General features: G+C 23.8%; 1 protein-coding gene across 5 annotated transcripts in view; it reads left to right on the top strand.

Moving 5' to 3' along the window:
- LOC107068263 (spondin-1) overlaps positions 1 to 16,489 on the top strand; it is a 205,189-nt gene that overhangs the window by 25,216 nt on the left and 163,484 nt on the right. The window lies entirely within an intron of this gene.

The following is a 16,489-nucleotide window of genomic DNA, read 5'->3' as shown; positions in this document are numbered from 1 at the left end:
CATTCATTCGTTCTATTTTCAAATAATTTTCTATGAAATTCTTTTAAGTACATTTCAGATTCTATTAAAGTGCAGTAACCCCCCCCCTCCTCACTCCCCACCTCCTCCTCCTATTTTTAGTATATCTATTATATATAATAGACGATAAATATTTCAAATGTTAGATGAAATTATTAAACGATATAATTTAAATCTTCGTTAGTAGTTATTAATTCAATTTATTATAATAAATTTATTTATTTATTTATTATGTTTATTTTATTATATAGTATATAATATAATATAATAATAATTATATATTTTATATAAAAATTATATTACAGAATATAATTAATATATATAGAATTATTATTAATATATTATATATTATATATTTTTTTATATATTTAAAATCACAAATTATTTTCCATTTTTTTTTTTAGTATAATGAAAAATAAAATCATCATTATTGAAAATTGTTTAAATGTCACATTTGATAGATCTTATGTTAACAATGATTTATTTATGAATTAATTAGTTAACCAATCGATTAAGATACTTGAGATAATTTGTTCGAGTAGTATCGTTTTATATTTTTATTTTTATTTTTATCTTTTTTTTTTTTTTTTTTTTTTTTAAGTCATTGCTTATGATGTGCGTGTTTTCTTTCGGAAGAGCCTCGTCAATCCGTATGCTCGAAGAACGTTTCACTGAAGATAACAGGAAACACTTGACGAGAGGAAACGACGTTGGCATAAATTTAAAATGAGGTTGAGCAATTTTTAGTCATCCTCTCCCCTCTTTTTATAGTTTCTTTTCTTACGTTTGAAATTTTTAAGATATTTCATTCATAGTTTTTTTATAAACGAACTTACATACGAAATAATACAAATTTGTTATTAATTTTAAAATAATTTAATCAATACAATCATATTTACATTACATATTCAAATAAATATGTACAAAGTATTTAAATAAATGATAATATAATTATTACAAAGATAAATAAAATTATAAATATTGTTATAATAATTTTCTTTGATATATTTATCATGGTAAAAATGTTAACAATATTACAACAAATTTATATTATTTTAAAATAATTTAATCAATTATTTATAATCACTATATATATATATATAATAATAATTTATAGTATATATTTAATATAAATAATTTTTATAATATATATTATAATATATTTATAATAATAATTTATATATAATACATGACAGTAATAATTTTCATTATTTATATAATATTTTATATTTTTAAAAAAATTTTCTATTTATACAAAAAAAAAATTATTTCCCATGCACAAAACATATTTTCTCTATTTTTCTATATATATATATATGTGTAATGTATGTGTAACAGTGTAAAAATATTATTAATACATTATATTAGAAATTGTCAAATGAAATTGTAATGAAAAAACAAATGAAATATAATACAATATAAAGTATATTGTCGGAACTTGAATTTTTTTTTAATTTTTTTTTTTAACTCTGACAAGCACATACAATCGAACAATAATTTTAATCGAAAATTATATGAAAATAGGATAATAATATAATGGAGAAAACATCAGAGCCCACGTCATTCGGTGAATTGTTATTAACGGTTCAACCATTTTCTGTATATCCATATCTTTCTTTCTCACTCACACCGTAAATTATATTATTCATAGGCATAAATGCGTGATGGGAGCAGGCAACCATGAGGTGCTGGCTCTTTCATACCTGTTTATACCGTAGCAACCGGTATACCACCCACTACTACTACAACCAATCGATAATATCGTTGAGTTATTCTTGCGTTTACTCGCCTACAGATCCTAACATCGATAACACCATGGATAGAAAAAAAAAAAAAATTATAAAAAATAATGTAAACAAAGTAATGATAGATGATGGAAAAAAAACAATACATATATATATATATACATATATCTTTTACAGTAAATATGTAAAAAGTATCGTTTAGAAATCTTTTATTACTTTTTTTATTTTTTTCTTGTATTTTTACTCATCGTTTAAAAACTAATTTTACGTATATAATAGAATTTCAATACAAGTTGAAATTTTTTTTAAAATATAATATTTAAATACATACACAGACGTGTTATATATGAGTAAACGTAAAATTAATATAATTTAATTAAATCTATATATATATATATATATATATAATTTTTTATTATTTTAATTTAGTCAAATTAATATAATTTTACTGCAGTAAAATTTTATTTTAAATTTTTATTTTTATTTATCATAAAAAGTAAAATTATATTAATTTAATTAAATTTAGTTAAATAATAATTAAAAAAAAAAAAAATGGGGAAATTAAATTTTATTTATTTATAACACTTTCTGAAAAAAAAAATATCATAAAGAATTTTATTATAATTATATAATAATATAATTATAATATTATAATACTATAATAAATATATTAATATTTAAACTAGTATTTTTTATTTTTAAATAACAATATTATATATTATATATATATATTCACAAAAGTCAAATAATTAAAATATAAGATTGAAATTAGAATTGAGTATTTTTTTCTTTTTAATAACACTATTTATAATAATAATATTAATAATATATTTTAATTTAAAACAATTTCAATCTTTCTAAAATTGAAAAATCAAATTTCTATTAATCTTACTGTAACCATGTTGATTTAAAATGAATTTAATAAAAAATTATATTATAAAGATATCAAAATTTTTGATTATTAAAATAACCATAAATAATAATTAATCAATTGAAACTACTGGAATAATAATGGTTTATCCTGATCCAAAGGAGATTCGAGTGTTTCGTAGAACGTTATTGAACGATTCGATCTAATGGCATGAAGGAGAAGCTGAGAAACTCTCGTGATGCTAAGCTATTGCTGATTGGCACGCGTTAATCATTAGTTGAGACAGGGATTGTTTCGATAGGTCAAATACCTCTACATATATACCTAAATACCTATCTATCTATGTGTATCTCTCTGTGTGTGTGTGTGTGTGTATTTACAAACGCTTCTACAATAGATCGTATGTGTAATATAATATTGAATCTAAATTTATTTCTAATAAATTGTTAACATTTCAACTATAATAAATATATTAATCAAATTATTATAATAGTTTATATATATATATATATATTTATTTATTTTTTATAATAATTATATTATCATTTATTTAAATATTTTTTATATATTTATTAGAATATGTAATGGAAATATTGTTATTGATTAAATTATTTAAAAATAATACAATTTTTTGTTCTACTATTTTTAATATTAATAACGTGTCACGTTTGTTTGTCCGCAATGTACTCCTAAACTACTGAACTGATTTTAATCAAATTTTGCACACTGTGTGCAGTTTCATCCAACTTGAAAGATAGGATTGTTTATATCTCAATTTATAATCGATTTATTTGTTTATTAATTAATTAGAGTCATGATTATCTCTGTTAGTTAGATAAAATTCTAACAGATAGCGGTATAAGGTAATTCGTTGACTTAAAGACGTGTGTATCGGACTGATTGTGAGCCACAGCCACGCGTGACGGGACACCCCTAGTTTATATATATATATATATAGTTTATATAGTATTAATTATATAGTATAAACTATACTAGTATAGTATATATATTATATAAAAATCTATTATATATAATTAAAAAGTCTTTTGATTATCATTATTATTTTTTTATTTTCATAGAAAAAATATATATATATTTTTTTATGGTTAACCAAATATTTCAAAACGATTCCATTAATCATATCATTTAAGTACCATCAAATAACTTTGTTATCAGAAATAAAAGTCAAAGTTTGATAAAGTACGAAAAAGAATATAATTAATGAACTTGTTAATTATCTGAAAGATACATGTGTAATCGTAATAATTATCACGTGAATTACTTTATGGGGGATGGTGGGGTATTGGGAAGGGGGAAAAGAGAAAGATCATTGCTCATTGAAGTTAATCTCATTTGAATATGCATCGATGTTATAGTCGTTTGTAGACAGAAACAAGCGGGTAGAAAAGGGTGAATAAGAAATAAGGGTGAGTGGTGGTAGTAGGAGTGAATTAAAAACTTGAGAAAAATGGGGATGATACAAGTAAGGAGGAGGAGGTGGAGGAGGAGGAGGGGGGAGGGAGGACTGGTACAAGATAGTATAAAAGTTTTCATATAATTCTATCTAATTCGTTTGAAATTTTTCTTAACATTTTTTGGATGAACTGTTTTTTTTTTTTTATTTATTTCAAATTATTATCAAATCTATGAGTGTTATTGTTAAAAAAAAAAAAAAAAAAAATATTGCAACGTTAACAAATATTGTTTAAAACATTAAAAAAAAATATATATTTAAGTAAAACTTTATATTAATTTACTAACGTTAAGATTATTTATCGAAGAATAAATAAAATGAATTTGATTCAAAATGAATAAAAAAAAAGAAAAAAACAATATCCAATTAAGAATTTTCATGCTTATCCAACAGTGAAGATAATAATAAAGTACCTAGAAACGTTTTTGGTTTAACTTGTAAACCAAAGAAAAAAAAAAGAAAAAAAAAATAAAATAAAATAAAAAGTAAAAACAACAGAAGAGACGACATGGTAAGATAAAACAGAACCGATGATAAAGAAATAAAACGAAAAGAAAAAAAAAGAAAAAAAAGGAAGAAAAAAAAGGAATTTAATAGCTCACCTAGGGACTTTTGACCCTGTTCTGTTGTAGTAAGATAGAATGAAAGAGATAGAAATGTAGAGTAGAACAGAAATAGAAATATAAATAGAAATAGACAAAGATAAGGGGATTGAACGAAAGTAAAAGAAAAAGATGGGAAGATGGAAAGATAGAATGAGTGAGTGAGAAGTAGAAGAAGAGAAGAAAGAATAGGAAAATACAATGAAAAGCTTTCTGTAGCAGATGTACCACTCACGTCTGAAAACCATCCCCAAGGCTTTTGTTGATTTAATAAACGCGAAGCCGCAAGCTCACCGCTTCGACTATATCCATTGTCATTCTCTATCCCTTGCATCCACCCCCTCCCCCCCACACACACATACACGAATATATACGAACTTACAAATATATATGCACTTTTCTCTCTCTCTCTCTCTCTCACTCTCTCTGTTTCTGTCTCTGTCTTTCTATCTTTATTTTTATCTTTATTTTTTTTATCTTTATCTACCTATACACGTCTTTCAGTTCGTGCCCTTTTTAGTCACTCTCTCTCTCTCTCTCTCTCTCTTTTCTTTCTTTCTGTCTTTCCCTTTTTATTTCCACTTTCTTCGTATTTCCCTTTCCATTTTCTTGCATCGAAATGCGTCCTCCGTACAAATTGATACGCGTATGCAAGTAGGGTTGCAGGTATACAAGGGATGAGTGAATTGATGCAGAGATGCGAACGATGAAAGGCAATAGCCCTTTGTTACTAGACAAAATATATTCACTGTTTTTCCACTGTTGGTAGTTTATTCGACGTTGCATCATACTCTCTCTCTCTCTCTCTCTCTCTCTCCCTCTCGTTCTCTTTCTCTTTTACTATCTTTTTTTTTTTAATTTTCTCTCTCTCTCTCTCTATCTCTTTTTATTATTTTTACTTTTTTACTTTTTTATTTTTATTTTTGTGTTATAAAGCTGTCTTTTTCATTTTATTATAATAGAAAATGATAAAAGGGGGGGGAAAGGAAATATAGTTGTTTGAATTGAAAATTATCTTTTGTTTTATTTAAACAAACTCACTGTATTATATGTATAGATGGAACAATTTTGTTGTTGTTGATTGTTAAATTATAAACATTGTTTTTTTTTAAATAATATATAATATTTAATTTGATGTTTTATTTTATTCAATTAAATCTTTTCAGTTCTATGTTGGTACATACATACATACGTGTTTGTCAATACAAATGCAAATAATAGATGTAATATTGTTTTGTTTGTTGATTATTATAATTATGTAAGTAAGAGAATAATAGTTTGAAATTATTAAATATAATTTATTATTAAATGTGTTTTATTAGTTATGAATATTATTAGAATATTATTATTATAGATGTGTGTATTATTAGATGTGAAATCAATTAATGAAACATAACTACACTTTCTCTGTACACTACGTTTGTCAATACAAATGCAATTAATGTAATGTTGTTTTGTTTTATTCATTATAAATATTATGTAAGAAATTATAACACATTGAAATTATTAAATATAATTTATCATTACATGTGTTTAGTTAAATTTAAATCAATTAACGAAACATAACCAAACTTTCAACACACATTACGTTTGTCAATACAAATGCAATTAATGTAATGTTGTTTTGTTTTATTAATTATTCATATTATGTAAAAAAAATATAACACATTGCAATTATTAAACATAATTTAATATTATTGTTATATGTTTAATTAAATATAAATCAATTAACGAAACATAATCGCACTTTTTCTGCACGATATAAATGACAAGAGTAATCAAAGAAGATAAAAAAGAAACTTTATGCAAATATATATTATCTAACAATCATCTATCATGTAATAATATCTAGATACTGCATATATTTTCATTTCATTCGTAAAAATAATCAAAAGATATCAATAACAAGATATCCATACCCAAGAAATGAAGAAGAGAAAGAAAACCTAATTTTTTATATTTATTTTAAATACGTTTACATACGAATAATAATAATAATAATAATAAACAAAACAAAAAGAAACATTTCTTTTATGGTTTGATAAAATACAATGTTTCAGAATGTAAGAAAAAATTTTTCGTAGAAAAATCATTCGACATTGAGCTTTTGCTTTACCATCATCATCATCATCATCATCATTGTCATATTTTTCCTCTTGTTCTATATTTTATTTTAGTGGCTTTAGCAAAGAGAAAAAGAGCGAGAGAGAGAGAGAGAGAGAATGAGAGAGAGAGAATGAGAGAGAGAGAGAGAAGCCTTGGGAAAAAGCATTTTTTCTTTTTCTTTTCTCTTTTTTTTTTTTTTTTATAATTCTTTTTTTTTTCTTTCGTAGGAAAAAGGCACGGGCGTGTGTAAAACAGTTTGAAGGAATGAGCTTGGAAGTGTAGGCACTTTCAGTAGGCACTTTGAATCCGGATGAGAGTTAGAGAGAGAGAGAGAGAGAGAGAGACCCAAGTGCGACCCAAATGTCGTGAAAACCGTGTCACCACGAGTGCGATCACGAAAAACTCTTTTTTAACTTGTCAACCTACGAATGAATTTATGCCAACGTTTTTCCCTCCCTTTTTTGTATTTTTTATTTTCGATATTTTCATTTAAAAAAAAAAAAAATAAATAAATAAATAAAAAAAAAAAATAAACTAATTTTCTCGAAAGGCAAATAATTTTTTTATGAACAAATTGCCAATTTATTTCAACATTTAAAAATACATACGAATTATTTATATATTATTATATACATTCATTATATTTTATATATTAATATAAATATAATAATATATATACTAATACTTATATATATATAATATAATATAAATAATACCATACTAATATTAATTATTATTATATTTTTATTATATACATTAATTATTTAATAATAATTGTAGTAAATATTAATAAATACTATATATAGTATTTAATATACTATTTTATTACTATATATAGTAGATTAATGGTATTATAGTAATAGTACTAAAGTACTAAATAAATAGTACTAAATATAATAGCAATACACAACACTAATTAAAATTTAATATTAATAAATTAAAAATTAAATATAATATAAAAAAATTAAAAAAATATTAATATTTATTAATTAATAATACATGTATATATTAATATAAATAACATATGATATAATATTTTATCTTTCAACGTGCAATTTATGTTGAATATTTTTTTTTTGAAATGATATAATATGACGTTTGAAATAAATAAATAAATAAATAAATAAGTAAATAAGCAACAACAAAAAAAAAATGAAAACCAATGTGTTATAAATTAAAACGAGTTTAATTAATCGCGTTCGATCGTATAATTAAGCCAACAGCTATTGGCAAGCAGTGTTTAGTATTCCATTTGCGTTATGTTAGTGAGTGTACGTACGTGTTTACACAAACGATCTTCATAGTTAATGTATCCTTTCTACGATATAAAATTTTGATTAACGGTTAAGGTTTATACTAGTAAAACGGGGATTATTAATTAGGATTTAGTGTATGGTCCTTCATAAAATTTTAAACTATTGTCCTGATTTCTAACGTTATGGTTAATAACGTTATCACATATTTTATGTTCGTGTACTTCAACTACAACTTTGTTTTAATCTTGTATCTTGTGTTTTAATCATGTGTATGTTTTTTTCTTTTTTCACCTCTTTTAATTTTACAAGATTAATTTTTGTTTAATTTTAAAATGATATTTTTATGTGTATATGCAATATTATTTCATATTTTTGTTTCTTCTGTTCGTTTTGTTCAATAAATAAATTTGTTTTGTTGATTTATTATATATTATATGTTATATATTTAATTATATATTTAATTTATATTAATATATAATTATATATTTTCAATTTATTATAATAATATATGATATATATTTAATTTATATTATATGTTTATTTAATTTTTGTTTATTAATTTAATTTATTAATTTATTTATTTTAATCTATATTCATATACAATTATATGTTTTTAATTTATTATAATAATATATTATATATTTATTTAATTTTTTTTATTAATTTAATTTATTAATTTAATTTATTAATTTATTTTTTTTTTTAATTTATATTATATACGTAATTGTATATTTAATTTATTGTAATATAATAATATATTATATATTATATATTATATGTATATTATTTGTTTTAATAAATAAATAAAATACTAAGAGAATAATACATGAAAGAAATAATAAAAAAAAAAAAGAAAATTAATAAATTATGCAATTGATAATGAATTTTATTTTAATTATAAAAGTATTCACAAATATTATCATCTCTGAAAATCTTTCATATTATATTTTTGTTCCCTTCCGGTCTAAATAAAAATAGATCATAGTTTCTCAGTGTGTATATGTATATATATATATATATAGATCGTGATATTCTTCTAAGTTGAGAAGAACTGATTCACTTAAAACTATTATTTTCTTTTTTTTTTTTTTTACTCACTGACTCATCTGACTCACTGTTATCTGTGATCAATTTTTAGAATTTGTTCAAAATTATTTGTAAAGTTCAATGAACTTTTTATTGCACTTTACTCTCTTTACATTGTTCAATAAACATTAAACTTAAATAAAAAATAATAAAAGAGAAGATATATGTAACGTAATACACGAATTTTAATAGATTTTCAACAAATTATTTTCTATTTTACAAATTTCTATTAAAAAGTATACATAATAATAATAAAGAAAATGCAAATATGATTTTAAAAAAGTTTTGCCATGTTATTTAATAAATATTAGGATTAATTATGGCAAAATTGACTTGTTGTACTTCTAATGTATTTTTTTTTTTTAGTTTTTATTTTTTTTTTTTTTTAATCACGAATAAAACTTCACTTCGCTCTTAACATTAATTTATTTCTGAAATTAATTTCAAACCAAATAAAACGGAAGATTGAGAAGGTTCTGTTTTGTTTTTTTTTTTAATTTAATAATATTACAAAAAATATTTTTAAACGAACAACTCTCTGCAATATTTCCATTCAACTTTTTATAATTTTGTAAAAGATCAAAACAAAATTTGTCCTTTTTGTTTTTATAAATTTACTCGTTACGTTTCAATAAACAGTATTTTTTTTTTATATTAAAAAATAAAGTTTAACATTTGTTATTAATATAAAAAAAAAAAAAAAATCTTATCCACAGTTGTTCTTCTTCGAGAAATTTTTTTCTCTTCGTTTATTTTACAATGTTCCTTTTTTTTTTTTATTCTTCTTCTTCTTCTTCTTTTTACAATTAACTTTTATAATTTTCTATAACTGCGAAAAAATTTACGCGAAGGTAGTTTTAATAAGCGTGTTCTCTCTCTCTCTCTCACTCTCTCTCTCTCTTTCTATTTAAAACTCTCTCAGCCAAGTTTCGAACGATAATTCGAAGTAATTTGTAAGTTCGTTATAAGTTAGTTAACAAAAAAAAAAAAGAAAAGAACAAAAATAGGGTTGACTAATCTACCCCGTACACACGCATGAATACACTTACAACACACTAGTGTAACATTCTTTTGTGTATTTTATATCCTAAAGTTTTCATCAATTATTTCAAAACAATTATTTATATCTTATACAATTATATTAAGGGGATATTCTGGTCAAGAAATTTAAAAAAAATCGATTCTTTTTCTTTCATATTTTCAAAGCTTAACCTTTTAAGAATATGCCCTCAAGAGAATTTTTCAAAATTCAATTTATTTTCGGAGATATAGCTATTTTAGTGACGCGGCATTCTATATACTACCCTTATTACACGAAATTTTGAACGCATTTTTTTCGAAACTGTTTTCTTTTTTTTTTTTTTCACAAATGTCAAGATATCTCAAGTTCTACTAAACCAATTTGCTTGAAATTTAATGAGAATCTTCTCTATGCATTACTCTAACGTGCAAATTAAAATCTTACAAAATTTTCCATTTTTACTATTTTTAACAAAATTCGTAAAAGTAAAAAAAAAATTGGTTAAAATAATGTATCACTTTTTCAAACAGCTGTAATTTAGTCAAAAAAAAAAAAAAAAAACGTTTTTTCAATTCTTTTAATTTAAACGATAGCTAGATTATTCTAAATTAATAATCCGTTTTAATTTTTTATTTCGAAATACCAGGAGAGCTGCAATCTTGTCAAATTTGTCGCGCACCCATTTCTTTTTGGAACCCCCCACTTCATCAGCCTGTATCTTTTGCAATTTTAAATTTTTTCACAATTTTTTTTCCCCATCTATTCGTGCAATATTAATAAATATCTTGTAACATTATAGATAGGGAAAATATTATTTGTCTTTTTGTTATTACACTTGAAAAAGTACCTAAAATTCATACCTCTAGACCAGAACAACCTCTTAATTAATATAAGTTATTAATTAATCTGTTCTACCGACATATTACAGCTCCAGTAAATCATGAAAAAAAAAAACAAATAACTAAATATATACATATATACATGTATATGTGTTACTAGAATGTATACATGAATATGTGTCACAGTAATACAGGTACTGTATAAATTATTCAGTCCACTTCTAAAATACCTCAAATATATATATATGTATGTTAGATAGGTTAGAAAGCCAATGAACGAAATGAAAGAATATAGAACGATGCAACCAGGATAAGAAAGACAAAGAAAACGAATTCTTTACATGTTGAAATGCAAGTGACTGAAAGAGAGAGAAAGAGAGAGAGAGAGAGAGAGAGAGAGAGAGAGATAGATAGATAGATAGATAGAAAGAGAGAAAAGATGAATGAGGTTGGAATGTTGAATTCGACGTAATTCGGCAACGTGCCAGTTTCCATTGCAAAAGGGAAGAACTATTGGCAGATTCAGAAAAACGATAATCGACTTGATTTCCGTTAGTATCGCTAACAGATGTGAATTCTAGGTTAACTGGAACTTCTTCTTCTTCTTCTTCTTCTTCTTCGTCTTCTTCTTCTTCTACTACTACTCTTTGAAAATCTGTCTGTTTTAAAAATAGATTGGTTAGATTGTTGGTAGATCAAAAACTTGTAGTAAAAGTTTGATCTCAATCATTTTCAAAAGATCAAAAATGTATTTTATACAGTAAAAGTATAAATAAAGTATATTAGATAAATATATATATATATATATATATATATAAATAATTACATTATATTGTATGTTTAATAAATTTTTTTATTATTTTATATCTTATTATAATTCAAATATAAAAATAAATAATAATTATCACAGAATGACCAATGTGAAAAGAAGAACAAAATTAAACAAAATAAAATAAAATATAAAATAAATCTCTATAAACTAAATAACATCTTGTATTGTATATTTAAATAAATTTTTATTATTTTATGTCTTATTAATTCAAATATAAAAATAAATAATAATTATCAAAGAATAACCAATGTAAAAAGGAGAACAAAATTAAACAAAACAAAATAAAATAAAATAAAATAAAATAAAAATAAACAAAATCTATGTAAACTAAATAAAATCTTAAAATATATTTATATTCTTTTGAGAGATAGAAGAGAAAGAGAGGAAAAAAATAATAAAAGAGTAAAGGTAGAAGATGGGTTAGAGAAAGGTGGAATGGGGGAAAGGTTTTGGAATAACAGGAGAAATCGCGCATTAAGCTTTCCGTTGCTCTCAACGATCTCGACTCCTAAATCTCTTTTATCTCTCTCTTTCTTTCCTTTTTTCTTTCTCTCTTTCTCTCTCTCACTCTCTCTCGTTCCTTTTTATTTTATTTTTTTTTTTCTATTTCACTGTGAACCTTAATGTCCAAATCGATATTCATTTTAAAGCGGCTTGGGTAGCCCAAAACCTGGAAATACTTTTCTAGTGGAAATGAGAGTGGACAAATTTTTCGTCAACGATTTGAATTTTCGTTTAGTTGCTCGATAGGTCAAGTTGAGAGGAAAATACAAAAAAAAAAATAGAAATTAAAAATGCATATATATATATGTGTATTTGTTTATGTATTATATATATATATATATACTAGTTATGCAGTACTGTGGCTCATGTGAGTCAAAATATGAAGTTGTTTTATAGATAAAGGTTAGGTTATGTTCAAATATTTCGCGCCCTCATCGAAATTCTAAATCCAATAGATGGCACTGAACTTACCCTGCACCTTTTACTTGTGTTATTAAATTAATTAATTATTTTATAAATAAATTAATGTAATAAAAACCTAGTTGTATGCAAATGCAACGTTGTGTCAAAATTGCAACACAATTGGTAAAGTACTTTTCAAGATTAGCAGTTTAGAACAAACGACTAGGTTATGTATCAATGTTTCGCGTCAAAAAATCTATGGCCAACAGATGACGCTGGTATCTTTCTTTTTTTTTTTTTTAAATTAATTAATTATTTTATAAATAAATTAATGTAATAAAAACCTAGTTGTATGCAAATGCAACGTTGTGTCAAAATTGCAACAAAATTTGTAAAATACTTTAGAAGATTACCGATTAGGTACAAACGAAATATATGTGTGTCTGTATAAATGTAATGCATATATACATACATACATACTAAAAATACATATTTATATGTAATTCTGTAAATAATAATCAATAATGATAAGAAAAAGAAAAGAAAACTATATAAAAACACAAGAGTAATGATGTTACTGTGAAAAGTGTGAGTATAATATATCAAATGTTTTGATAGAAAAACACATCGTATGTAAAGACCGTATACGTTATATACAGGAAAACATCTTTCATCTAGGTCTTTGACTATAAATCGTGTTGTAATAAAGTACACCGAGATTTCCTTTCGAACAAGAGGACACCAACGAAGACCATTCTATCTTCTACTTTACCGCTTGACGTTCATATATATTCTATATATATATATATTTATATGGTAGTATATGTGTACACGTATGTATAAAATATACAATGTGGCTTGCACGAATTTACGGAGTGTCAATCGAACGATGTGCAATATTTCTTTTACTTTCTCTACCTTTTTTTCTCTTTTTCTTTCATTTTATTCCTTGTTTCTCTTTGGTTCGTGCATTTTATCATGGACGTTGTTCAAAGAAAGAAAAGAAAAGAAAAATTGAAACAATTTATGTTTTACGATCACACCTTTTGTTATTAACTAAAACGTAGATATGTATGTATGTATGTATGTATGCATTTATGTACTATGTATGTATGCATGTATGTATTATATTTATCCTCGTGTATGTATAATATACTGTATTTATTTCTTGATCGTGTATTTCATTTTTTGTTCAATATTTTTTTCAATAGTTTATTAAGAATAATAATTGTAATTGTCATCAACAAATTTATTCTATTTTATATATATTTTATTTAAAACTCAGTATATTATATATTAGAAATTAAATAAATATGTGTTTGTATATTTGTAGATTAATTTTAATTGTCAAAAACTGTTTTTACGATTAATCTTAATTTTATAATCTTAAAGTTTTCCATTTATCAAAATTTCTCTTTCTATTCGTAGGAGAAAAAAATTGTGAATTAAAAAATGATAATATTATTGAAATATTTATTTAAAAAAAAAAAAAAAAAAAAAAAAAAAAAAAAAAAACTAAATATAAGAAAGAAGAGTCGAGAAGTGAATAGATTCTTTGCATATTTCAGCATCATTAAATTATGAAGAGTTCGAGAATGAAGTTCACGAAGAAGAGTTCCCGAAAAGTTCCGAAGTGTTACGAAGTGCACCTGGAAAAGTTCTTATTCAAATTCCTTTTCTATTATCCTCGATCTTTCTATCCTACTTTCGTCTTACCAACCAACCCCTCGTACCGTATTATCTTTATTAAAATATTCGAAATAATATAGAAAGTACGGAAAACTTGAAAAAAGAAAAAAGAAAAATTTATTATTATTATTATATTTCAAATTCTTTTTTTTTCTTTCTTTTTTTTTTACTTCTAATTTCCCTATTTTTTATAATACAATTTAGATATTAAATGTTAAATGTAATACTCTGGTAAAATTCACGTTCAAATTTCTGTTCTAATAATATTCTAGTATGTGTAAGTGTGTGTGTGTGTGTATGTGTGTGTGTGTGTTTCATTTTCTACTGCATTTATTAAAATATTATTAAAGTAATGTAGAAACTAAGAAACTGATGTTAGAAACTGATACAGTTATTAAAAACATTTTAGAAACTAAAATAATATACAGGTATCCCTCTAACAACACGGTTTCGCTATAATACGATTCATAATTGCGGGCATCCTTCTATAACACGGTATCCTATAAAACGGTTTTCTCTTTCAAAAAACCTTTTTACAACACTGTACTTCTACAGCCGCGGCGAGGCTTACTTACCGTCTTAAAGATACAGTGTTGTGTAAAGTATTTCTTTTCATCGCCATGGCCTGAAAACAAAAGTGTCTCACGCTGTTGTGAACTGAAAACATCAACGTTAAATGCATGTTGAAAGAAGATATGGCTTTCTTCAGTTAAAATAGAAAACGTGCGTGAATCGTCACAAAATGAAATTGGTCGGCAATCAGAACTTGTTAACTCAATCGGAGGTGAAGGTTTTGTGGATATGGGGCTATTGTGAACGTTCAAGGTTTATTAGTTGAAGAAGAAGTTGATGAAGCGAATTTGATGGAAATGGTATTCGAAATTGTAAATCAAATTGATCCTGAGGACATTAGCACTGATGAAGATTGTGCTGTTGATAAGTTAATATTAAAAATATTACAAGAAAAGGCCTAAACTTAGTTGAAAATGTCGAGTCATTTTTCTTGAATGCAAATCCTTCCAAAAAAAAAAAAAAAAAAGGAGCCGAAAATTCAAAAGGAAGCATCAAAACTGTCTAACTTCATACCAAGAAAAATTTTACAATGATCTGGTAAAAGAAACAACAAGCAAAGTAAAATTACAGATTTTTTTTTAAAAAGAGGAAAGAAGATGCAAGAACTTAAAAAAAAAACAAAAAAAAAAAGGAAAACGTTCTGAAAGTCAAGGTGATATCATTCCATCGAAAAAAAAAACGTTCTCGATTGAATGAAATTGAACGGTGACGACGAAGAAATAAATTAAATTATAGTTGCGTTAAATGAAGATAATATTTTTTTCTTTTGTATTGTTCATACGTTTATATTTTTTAATAAAAATTAAGTTGTTTATTTAAAAACAAAAAAAAGTATTTGTTTTTAAAAAGTTTTCGGAACGTAACTTCCCTCTTTTTGCATTGGCTCTGGGTATCAAACAACACGGTTTCAAATAACACACCATTTTTTAGAAACCTATCTACCGTGTTGTTGGAGGGAGACCTGTATATAGTATCAAAAAAACCTACACACACACATATATATTCAAATATTATTCTAATATAAACTCTCTAGTTTTAATTTTAATTACAATGTTTTAAATATAGAAAACAAATGTATAAAGTAATTGTATAATTAATATTTAATAATTATATTAATTATTAATATATATATAAATAATAATATATACGAATATAATAAAATAATTATATAAAAAAATAATTATATTTATTAATAATTATATTAATAAAATAATAATATAAAATAATTAATGTAATAATATTACAATATAGTAAAAAAAAAAAAAAAAAAACAACAAATCATGACGGCAATTTGAGTAAAGAAATAAAAGAAAAAGAAACAAAAAACCAATGAAGCAGAGAGAGAGAGAGAGAGAGAGAGAGAGAAAAGAAGATCGAAAGGGAATAGGAATAGAAGTGTAGGGATGAGTTAGGGGTAAAATAAGGGTGTGTTAGGGGTGGTATATTCTCGCACGAGCCGCGAAAAGCTGAA

The sequence above is a fragment of the Polistes dominula genome, unplaced genomic scaffold, assembly GCF_049000335.1.
Source record: "Polistes dominula isolate Pdom_NZ unplaced genomic scaffold, Pdom_raw_medaka contig_15, whole genome shotgun sequence".
Classification (NCBI taxonomy): Eukaryota; Metazoa; Arthropoda; class Insecta; order Hymenoptera; family Vespidae; genus Polistes; species Polistes dominula.
Note: the sequence above shows the minus strand (reverse complement) of the source record. Positions and strands in the feature narration are given on the sequence as shown.